The sequence below is a fragment of the Triturus cristatus genome, chromosome 6, assembly GCF_964204655.1.
Source record: "Triturus cristatus chromosome 6, aTriCri1.1, whole genome shotgun sequence".
Lineage (NCBI taxonomy): Eukaryota > Metazoa > Chordata > Amphibia > Caudata > Salamandridae > Triturus > Triturus cristatus.
The window spans coordinates 1911256033-1911266357 of NC_140589.1; the positions used below are offsets into that span (position 1 = coordinate 1911256033).

The 10325-nt window shown below is 46.8% G+C and overlaps 1 protein-coding gene across 4 annotated transcripts in view; it reads right to left on the reverse strand.

The window, feature by feature from the left end:
• LOC146822431 (uncharacterized) overlaps positions 1-1018 on the reverse strand; it is a 63109-nt gene extending 62091 nt beyond the window's left edge. For 2 of the 4 annotated variants that reach the window (XR_014963302.1, XM_085613530.1), the window contains exon 1: positions 726-1018. The gene's annotated coding sequence lies outside the window, so the exon portion shown is untranslated. Of the gene's footprint in view, positions 1-304; positions 326-353; positions 387-725 lie in introns of those variants that run through there. The other 2 variants (XM_085613531.1, XM_085613532.1) reach the window with 2 other exon arrangements.
• Between the last annotated feature and the right edge of the window lie 9307 nt (positions 1019-10325).

Sequence of the window (10325 nt, forward strand, 5' to 3'; positions counted from 1 at the left end):
TCTGACACGAGGACGTATTGAGTGCAGAATCCACACATGTGGCACGGGGCATCAGCTGTAAACAGAGGTCAGCAGCAGGGGTCACACGGTCAGGTTGAATGCAAGAGAGAGTCCGAAGAATGAACTAAGACCACGACCCTGGCTCGCCTGTGAAAGGGGGGCCGTGGTAACCCAGTGCCCACATCTATAAATTAAAACATTACACTTCGGCTTGGAACACGCAGCTGAAAACTGCACGAAGTACAAGCACAGCACCTCCGGGTGAAAGTAATGCGAGTGTCAGTGTCTGCCACCCACAACTCACCTGCAGCAGATCACACGGCGCGCTCACCTCACACAGCACCACAACTCACCTGCAGCAGATCACACGGCGCGCTCACTTCACACAGCACCACAACTCACCTGCAGCGATCACACGGCGCGCTCACCTCACACAGCACCACAACTCACCTGCAGCAGATCACACGGCGCGCTCAACTCACACAGCACCACAACTCACCTGCATCAGAGCACACGGCGCGCTCACCTAACACAGCACCACAACTCACCTGCCGCAGATCACACGGCCCGCTCACCTCACACAGCACCTTCGGATGAAAATAATCCGAGTGTCAGTGTCTACCACCCACAACTCACCTGCATCAGATCACACGGCGCGCTCACCTCACACAACACTGCCGGGTGAAAATAACTCGCCTGTCTGTGTCTTCCACCCCACAACTCACCTGCAGCAGATCACACAGCACCTCCGGGTGAAAATAATCCGAGTGTCTCCCACCACACAACTCCAATGCAGCCGATCACACGGCGCGCTCAGTTGACACAGCGCTTCCTGCGTTGAAAATAACTCGCCTGCCGGAGTCTGGCATTCAGGACTCATGTGGTCCCCCCGCCATTACCAGTGGCGTCAGAGGTGCGTCATCCAGGGGGAGTGGTCAGACGGGGGGGGGGGCAGTCCCAAAACACCCTCTAGTCACCCCCACCCGAAGGAAACTTGTTTGTTATGCCCCTTGGTTCGGCGCCCCTCCCCCAAGGGAGGGGGGTGTGTCTGGACTGGGGGCGGGGGGGCTTACTGGACCTTCCCCCCTCCCCTCCCCGAGCAGAACCGGCCTGGACTGGGCGGGGAATGGGGAGTGAAGGCGGGGAAGGGACGGGAGCAGGGTTCAGCCCAGTCATAAAGTTGAGCACAGGAATGTGGGGGGTTATTTATTTTGTTTGCATATTTACATAGCGCGAACTCGACCCGAAGGTATTGGAGCGCTACACGAGCACCGTTTTTACATCACACATTCAAGCTCGGGGAGATTACGGGATTTGCCCTGAATCACGGGGTGTGGACGCGACCCCGAGGCTCGAACCCAGGCTTCCAGCACCAAGGTCGGCAGTCTAGCCCATGCGGGAGGGCCCCCCTCTTCTACAGAGAGGATGGAGGGCTAGGGATGGAGGAGGTGCAGATCATGGCCGCCGCCGCTCCCTGCCTGCATCAGTGGTCACGGGATGGTGTACCACTAGAGCGCTACACCTCATATCTCCCCCTTTTATAACGCCTTAACAACAAGTGCTGCGTGAACTGGAATTGCCAACTAAAGTCCGGGCCCTGGAGTTACAATGTGTGTCCGTAACTACTAACCAACAGACAGGGGTAGGGTGAAGGGGAGACTCAGGGAAGGAGACAAACACCCCGTACGTTGTGATTACATGTCATATTCTCTGTATCTTTTGGGTAACACTGCTGCTCTGCCAGTGCGGGTGCGTGTAGTGGGTACCTGTGCCGTGCGTGTCTCCCTCGTGCATGCTCTGGTTTCTCTTGTACTCCTGTGCTGGTGTTTTTTGGGAGCTGTGGAGGTCTTTGGTGTGGTGTCTGATTCATGGACATTGTCGTCTTCTTGTGGTCTGAGTTGTCGTGTGCCCTCCCGACGCCTTCTTGTGGTCTGAGTTGTCGTGTGTCCTCCCGACTCCTCTGTTCCTGTGCATCCCCTCTTTCCTCTCCATTGTCTCCTATGTCGCCGTTTCTGTGTGTGTGTCTGTCTCTTGTTCATACTTTGCCATCACTTAGTAAGGCAGAATGTGCGTAGGTTTCACTGAACTTGCTGTCGCCTTTTTACCGTAATTGTGCCCGCTTCACTCGGACCCACTCCCCTCTTTCCAACGCAACATCTCGTACTCCATGCTTCTTGTTGTAGTGGACTGCGTACATTTTCTGGGCCTTCTCCAAGTTGCTACGGACCACCGCCGGGAACCACTTACTTTGAGGCGTCAGATTCATCCATACTGTGTTGTCTCGTGTAAACGGGTCACGGCCACTTAGGATCTTGAACGGGCTATATAACGTCGACGTGAACGTAATACGATAAGCCCATACGGTATGTCTAATTTCCGTCTCCCAATTCTTTCCTGCGCTGATGGCTGCTTGCACGGACCCTATGAGCACACGGTTAAACCTTTCTGCTAGGCCATTTCCAGCTGGATGGTACACCAAGGTATGTTTGGTCGTGATGCCGTTCCGTTTCGTGAATGCTGTCCATTTCTCTGATGTGAACTGGGGGCCGTTGTCACACGTGTTGACTTTCGGAATGCCCTCTCTCAAGAATGTGGCCGTGAGGAAGGTCACAATCCTCTCTGCATCAGCCTTTTCACACAGTTCTACTTCTCGCCACTTGTAGTATCGATCGATCAACACAATGGCATATTCGGGTACACCCCACGAGTCGAGAATGGGACCCAGAATGTCGACCGCCAATTCTTCCCATGGGCTGGTGGGGTTTGTGAACTTCCCCAGAGGTGGTCGTAGCATGGTTTGTGTTTTGTCTGCGTTGCTGCATTGTGCGCAGGCCCTCACGTGGTTTTCCACCTGGCTGTCGACAGCGGGCCACCAATAAGAGTTTTTGACTCGGCTCTCCGTCTTAACGATGCCTAAATGGACTTCGTGCAGGATCGTGAGTAGGCGGTTCACCAAGTGTTGTGGAGGGATCACTTTGTCCCCTCTTAAGAGGAATATGGCATTCTCACTGATGGATAGTTCCTCTCTTACTTCCCAGAATTTTTGGAGGTCGGCGTCCAAGTGTTTCTTCTCCGGCCACCCCTGCGTGACACACCTTTTTACGGTCTCGAGATGAGGGTCTGCCTCATACGCTGCCTTCCATTCTTGCGCGCTTATGACCTCTTCCTGGTCATTGGTGAAGGCAATCATGTACTTGTCCCATTCCGTTTTTGTGGGTGCCCCTTTCCTACAGGAGGGGTGTAGTGAGATTTGGTGGTACGCCGCTGTGAGGTCGATTGTTGAGAACCATTTGATCCCCTTGGTCTGGGCCAACATTTCATTTATTTTGGGTAATGGGAATTTGTCCACTATGATGTTTTTGTTGAGTTCTCTAAGGTCAATGCAAAGACGCACCTTATCATTAGGCTTGCGCACGACAACCAAGGGCGCCAATCATTCCGCTCTCTCAATTGGCTCGATCACCCCATTGTCTTCCAGGTGTTGTAGTTCCGTTTGTACCGCCTCCCTGCAGTTTAAAGGGATGCTCCTCACTTTGTGGCATACTGGGACGGCTCCTTCTTTGAGACAAATCCTGTGCGTGAATTTTGTGAACTTGCCTATGGAGCCGCCGAAGACCACTGGAATCTCTTCTTTCCATGTTCTTCCTTCAAGGGTCTGAGGGTTGTCATTCATGAGTACTTGTGTGGTACCACCCGGGTTCAATTGAATCCGTAATGCCCCTTGGTCTGCCCACCCCAACACCGAGGGACCTTTTTCGGCTACGTACAGTTTTCCCTCTGAGGTCCTCCCCTTAAACTCAAATTGGAGGGGGCGGAAGCCTACTATGGGGATCTTCTCTCCCGTGAAGGTGACAGGGTGGACATCTGTGGGGTATAGGTGAGTGCCTAAGGTGCGCACGAAGTCCCTCTCCCAGATATGGCGCTAAATGATGGTGTATGGGGAACCTGAGTCTGCCACCATGGAAACCTGTATTCCCCCGATAGACAATACACAAGAGGGTTTCTTGGTGCTGTAACAATCAATACCTAGAATCTGGTCATTTACGCATAAAATGCAGTCAAGTCAAGTATTTCTTTATTCGGTTTTTAGTAGATAGAAAACCATAAAAGCAATCACAAGAAACATTTACAATTCATAACAATTTTAAAAACGAAATACTGACAATTTATAAAAATACAAATATAAAAATACTATTTCCAATTTTCCTTATAAAAAACCATAAAAATCGCTTAATTGCTTCACTATGTTTTATATCTAGTGTCAGCAGAAGTTCATTACTAATATGTACAATATAGTAGCGATATAACACTATCGCTTTGCTCAGATAGGTTACCCTAGGGTGGGCACGTTTACAAATTTAGTCGATGTCGGAAGATGCATTTCAGAAATTTAACTATGCACTTCGACATCCACTCCTCCGCCAATGATTGTAACAATAACATAGCCGGATGGCACTGTCTTATTCCAACATGTTTTAATAGCGGGATTAGCCAGATCTTTCTATGCTCTCTGTAGAATTTACAAAAGAAAAAGGTATGAATAGTGGTCTGAATTGAGGTCTCATCACACGGGCACATTGATGGTACTGTAGCCCATTTGTTCCTTTCCGGAAAAGCAACCGGACGATGGAAAATATTCAACCTAAATCTTATTAAGAGAAATCTCTCAAAAGTGGTAAGATCATAGGTTAAGTATGGTTGAATTGATAAGGTTGTTTGGACAGCAACACAGTGTTGCACAGATGGTTTGAAGGCTTCTTTCGTTAATCGAATTTCTTCTAAATGGGCCAATGAAAGCGCCTGTAATGCCTTTCTTGATAGTGACCCGATTGTAGCGGGGGCCAAATAATATTTTTCCAGTCCCAAATCAAGTAAGAACCCTTTAATATAAGCCAACAATCCAATTTTAAGTGAGTGATCCAAAGCCATACAATCTACAATAATTTGCTGGGTGAGTGTATTTTTATCCACGGACCATATACGATGCCAAAGAAGAAGTGGCTGAATTTTTACTAGGTCCGTTAAATATGGGATTCCCAGTTCTGTGTGGCATGCAAAGGTAGATGTGCTTTTGGGTACTGCTAAAAGGAAGCGGAAGAATGTATTTTCTGCCATTTGTAAGTTTTTAATATTTGCATACCCCCACACTCCTGCTCCGTATAATGGTACTGACTGACACTTACCTCTGTATATCTTTATGAGCTCTGCTGGTGGTCTTCTGTCCAATTTTTTGAGAAGTTCACAAGAGCCATAGTAGTTCTTACTAGGTGAAATTTTCTAGACTCTATTGCGGGGGACCAATTTAACTTGTGGTCAATAGTAATGCCCAAATAGGGATATTGTGCTGTTACATCCAACTTCTCATTATATAGAAATATACTTTTTGACCTTAGTTTCGCCAAAACTACACTCATAACAAAAGTCTTTTTGATGTTGATGCGTAGATTCAGCTCTCCCATAAAATGGGAATACCTGTTTAGGGCCTTCTGAAGTTCTAGGGGGGTGCGTGCCAATATCACGGCGTTATCCGCATAGAGCAACGCCGGAATCGGACGGTTGTTAACTTGGGGAAGGTCCTGGCTCCCGTTCAACATGGCCTGCTCCAGGCCGTTGGTGTAAAGCGTGAAGAGAAAGGGAGCCAGGACACATCCCTGTCTCACACCCCTCTCCACTTTGAACGGCGCCGATAACTCCCCATTTGCCCCGTACCTCACCCTAGCTGATGCATTTGTGTACATTTCACGCAGAAAATTTACTATAGGTAGTTCCACCCTGTGGAAATATGGATTTTTCTGGTCAGTTATGTCCCCTATCTTGGACCCCAACGGTTCCATGTGCATGTCACAAGTACATGTATGTTCCCTCCAGTTCCAGTTATGAAGACGCAAGTACATGTGCGTCCACCGTCAACATGTCCTTTGACAGATCCGCCATGTATAGGCCGGATATCCCATTCCTAAATATGAAAGGCCATCGGCTTTATATGGTTCACTTATGCCACTTTTCAGTCCAGGCAAGTAGGCCCTGATTCTGTCATCAAAACTCCTCTTGCCTTCTGCCTCTGAAAGCTCCAGCCCGAGCCTGCATCTGTGACCATGAACTTTGTCTCATTCTCTGCGCGGCTCACGAAGCCTGACATCAGCTTACTCTCTGCCAAGAACTGTATTTCACCTTCGAATTATCTGCCTCCCCCCCCCAGCCGATGCATTCCTGCCTAGTAGTTTAAGTAAACATTCTTCCAGTTACCAAGCAAAAAGGCCCATCTTCTCTGTCCTCATGCAAGTAATTCATAGCCCTGTTACCATGGAATATTCCTACCCCCTCGCATTCAGTGTAGACACTTAGACGCTTGTACACGCACGCACAGTCAGTATAGAATAGATTCTGTCCGAGAGTCCCTCTTTTTTGGATAACATAGTTCTTTAAACATAGGATGTTAGATATGATTTGGGATTAGGTTGACTTGACCCCCCAGACTTCTCGTCTCCACATATAGAGCTAAATGTCAAGTCCCCGTCACCCCCTAGTTACACGTCAATTACACGTCATACTGCTGCGTGCGCATCTATGCCAAGTATTATCTTATAGATCCACCTATGTATTACATCATAACCAATCATGTTCCTTTTTACTCATTATTACACCCATTTTCGGTTACGCAAACCAAACGTCAATGTCCTTATCAATTGTTACGCCTACTGTATTCACTTCATTATAATGTATGTACTATAAAAGTTACTTCTTGTCAATAAAGTATGTACTTCACTTCCTGAACCCCCGTGGTGATGGAACTTGAGGCATCCGATTATAATCGATTATTGGAATAAAGCCCATTCCGAAACTCTGATATCACGGATTCTGCCTCTCATTTTACTGAGCTATTTTATAATGTTTCTGTATCAAATTCAGTCCCGGTAAAGGAATTTTTATTTACCACATGATGGCGCCCGAACAGGGACACTTTCTCATCTCACGCGCCGGCGGTGCGTTGCAGGCCCGGTCTCCTGCCACAGCTGGACGGACAATAACGCGTACCAGCAGGATTTCCTGTATCTCCCTCCGGTTAAACGGGGGCGACTGAGACTGCGATCAACACCCAGACGAGGCGGTGAGAAGTGCGAAGTATCCCGACCAGAGCCTAGCTGAGAGAGCAAGATCCGAGGTATACAGAGACCCACCAGTCCGAAGTCAAGTCCAGTGTCCGACGAGTCGAGTCGAGTCCAGTCCGAGTCAAGTTCAAGTTACTGAGGCCTTCCGTTTCCGAAGCTACCCGGTGAGTACCATTACCGGGGAGGCATTTCTGACGTGCACATAGGTTGTGCCGGTCAAGACGGGTTTGGGTACACAAATCCGGTCTGCACTGTTTTAGCAGTGTATCTGTACTGTTTAGCAGTATATCAAGTATTCCGAAGTATTCCGAAGTATCTAGTTATTGTCTAGTTATTGTCGAGAATTAAGCTTGGTGATTAGTTATGCAGACGATCATCATTGTTGTTTCAGTTAAAGGTTTAATGTTAAATGTTTAAAGTGTTTAAGTATGTTCTGTATATCGTGGTATGAATGACTGTTCATTATCGTGTTTATTGTATTAAGTCTGTTCAAATTCAAGTATCAGGTCAAAATCAAGTATAAGGTCAGTTCTCAATATGCCGCTCTTTTCGAAATTAAGACAGATCACTACCAGAAAAGGGGTTCTCGAAGAAGCCGTCCCTATTCCTCCTAGGGACACTCCAGGGCACTTTATGTATCACAAACATGGCTTAGACGCTATATTATTTCTTGATTTATGGGTAGACTATACCAAGGGATTACCAGAAAGTCAGAGGTGGCCCACAGCGGGGACCTGGGATGCAGAGTGCATCATGAAAGTCGAGGAAGAGTTATGGAAAAGAAAAGTCAGACAGTCACAGAAAGACGCCGTTGAATTATGGCGTAAAGAATCACATAGACGAACAGAAAAAGCACGTAGACAGGAAGAGAAGAGTAAAGAGAATTCCAATAAAGTTCGAGAGAATCTATTAATTGAGGAAGGTATCCGAGTGAAATCAGAACAAGTAGACAGACAAAGAAATGCCCTTATGAATGGTATGTATCCCCTTCTGGCCGAAGGATTACCTAAGGCTACTCCAGAGATACCGAAAGACTTGCCACCCCCATTATTCCCAATCAAGGTACATCCTAAGGGGCATCCTAGAACCGCAGAAGATGTTTTTCTTTCCTCATATTTAGATGACGCAGCTCCCGAGTATGCTAATTCCGTCCCACGTAGACCGCATACCAGGGAGGTCCAACGCCAAGATCCAGCACCCGTATCCCTGCAGCAACAAATCGAGTCACAAGTTCCGGCAAGCACATCTGTTTCTGCATCTGTTCCTACAAGTACTTCTATAGCTGAGTCCACACCTATAGTTGCTGTGTCACGTTCGACGAATCCTTTCACACCCGACGCCCCAGACGGGGCCACGGGAGGTGCTACCAATATTTTTTCTACGCCACCTAGAATAAATAAACTTATTTTCCAAGAGTCAGCGCATTCACGTACACCCAAATTCGTAAGTGATCGTACGCTTAAGGAACTTCTTATAGATTGTAGATATGACCCGGTGCTCGGTAAAGAGGACGAAATGATCCTGGCATCATTACGTATCAGACGAGCCGCAGGGTATTTAACGAAGCTACCAGGAATGACTGCGCATCTAGATAAAATATATCATTTTGTTCAAACAGGGCGAGATCCAGAATGTATTAACAGAGCTATGGAATACCAGAAAGTAGAGATACAGGGGGAACTGTTGCGTTTCCTCATAAACTGTGTGATCAGAAATCAAGACCGACCGGGGGTAGATCCGGAAGCAATGAAAATTCTTACAAAATGGAGCCAGAATATATCAGAAGGGAGACACGATAAGCAAAATTGTATAATAGCCATGTGCCGAAAGATCTGTAAAGAAATAGAACGCCTACACGAAGAGAGATTAGAGACAGACGAGTTCGAGCAAAGCGAGGAAGAAGGGTCAGGACTGCCCGCCGGACAGTCAGACACCATAGCCTATGTAGGTAGAGGAAGATCTTGTAATAGGAATCAGACTAGATGTCATACTGACCCAATACGTCCAATATGTCCAGATAATGACAGGAATTTCCAAATACCTATAATTAACATAAGGTCTAACGAGCATTCGTTCCAAACCGCCGACAAACTACTCCGAGAACGAAGGGGTTATCATTTTCTCGATTCTATGGATGAACAAGATTTAGCGAGGGCAGCTGTTCATTGGGTGGACAGTCCCGGAAAATATAGTGATGAGACAGTAGTACGCACATTTTTGAATCTCACCCCAGATGAGCAGAGGTTAGCTGGGATTTATATGATTCAACAACTCATTATACTATATCAGAGTCAGCATTCGGACCCTGGTCCCTTACCTGACATATTGACTGAATTGCTTATGAATAAATGGAGAGGTCCAGGTACCAAATTAATTAAAGAAATTCTAGTATCTAGAAAGCAGTATCTTCTTTTTGTATGCTCAGAGCATGTCTCATTGCCTGTCAAGGAAAGAACGACGTATCACCTGGATAGACAGAATCCCTTACGAGAAGTACACCCAATAAAAGGCGAGGACAATGAGTTTAAACGTGTATTTGTATGTACGCCTATATCGAAAATAGAATTGTTAGAAATGAAGAAAGTAGTACCCAGTCATGACAAGGACCCAGCGGGTTTTCACCGAGAAATTAAAGACATGTTACTCATGGGAGAGTATACCTACCCCGACATTATGACAATATTAAAGGTGTTGATGCCTACTGGCATTTATGAGAAACTCAAGGAAAAAGAGTGGGAGGTAGGTGATCAAAAGATAGAATGGTCAGCATTAGAAGCAGAAGAAAGGGCCCGAGGTCCAGGTTCGGGGCTTGGGGACAAAACTAAAGCACTACCAGGTCTACTAGTACAGGTACTGCCACGTTTATTAACTACGAAAAAGGAAGATTGGGGTACAATTTCAGCCTGTAAACAGAAGCAAGATGAAGACACTAGCGATTACTATGCCCGATTCGAGAAATGTTTTGGTATAAATAGTGGCATAAAAGCAAGTAGCGAATCATACCCGCATCTGTTTGTAACAAAATTAGTGGAAAATGCCCTGCCCCCAGTAAAGAATAGAGTATTAAAATTCGAAAGTACCTGGCAAGGTAACACTCCAACACAAATGTTACAAATGTTACAGTACCACCACAATAGAATTAAAGAGGAACAAGAACATGAACACAGACGCATGAAAGACACGAAAATGAAAATGCTAGTTTCCCAGACAGTTCCA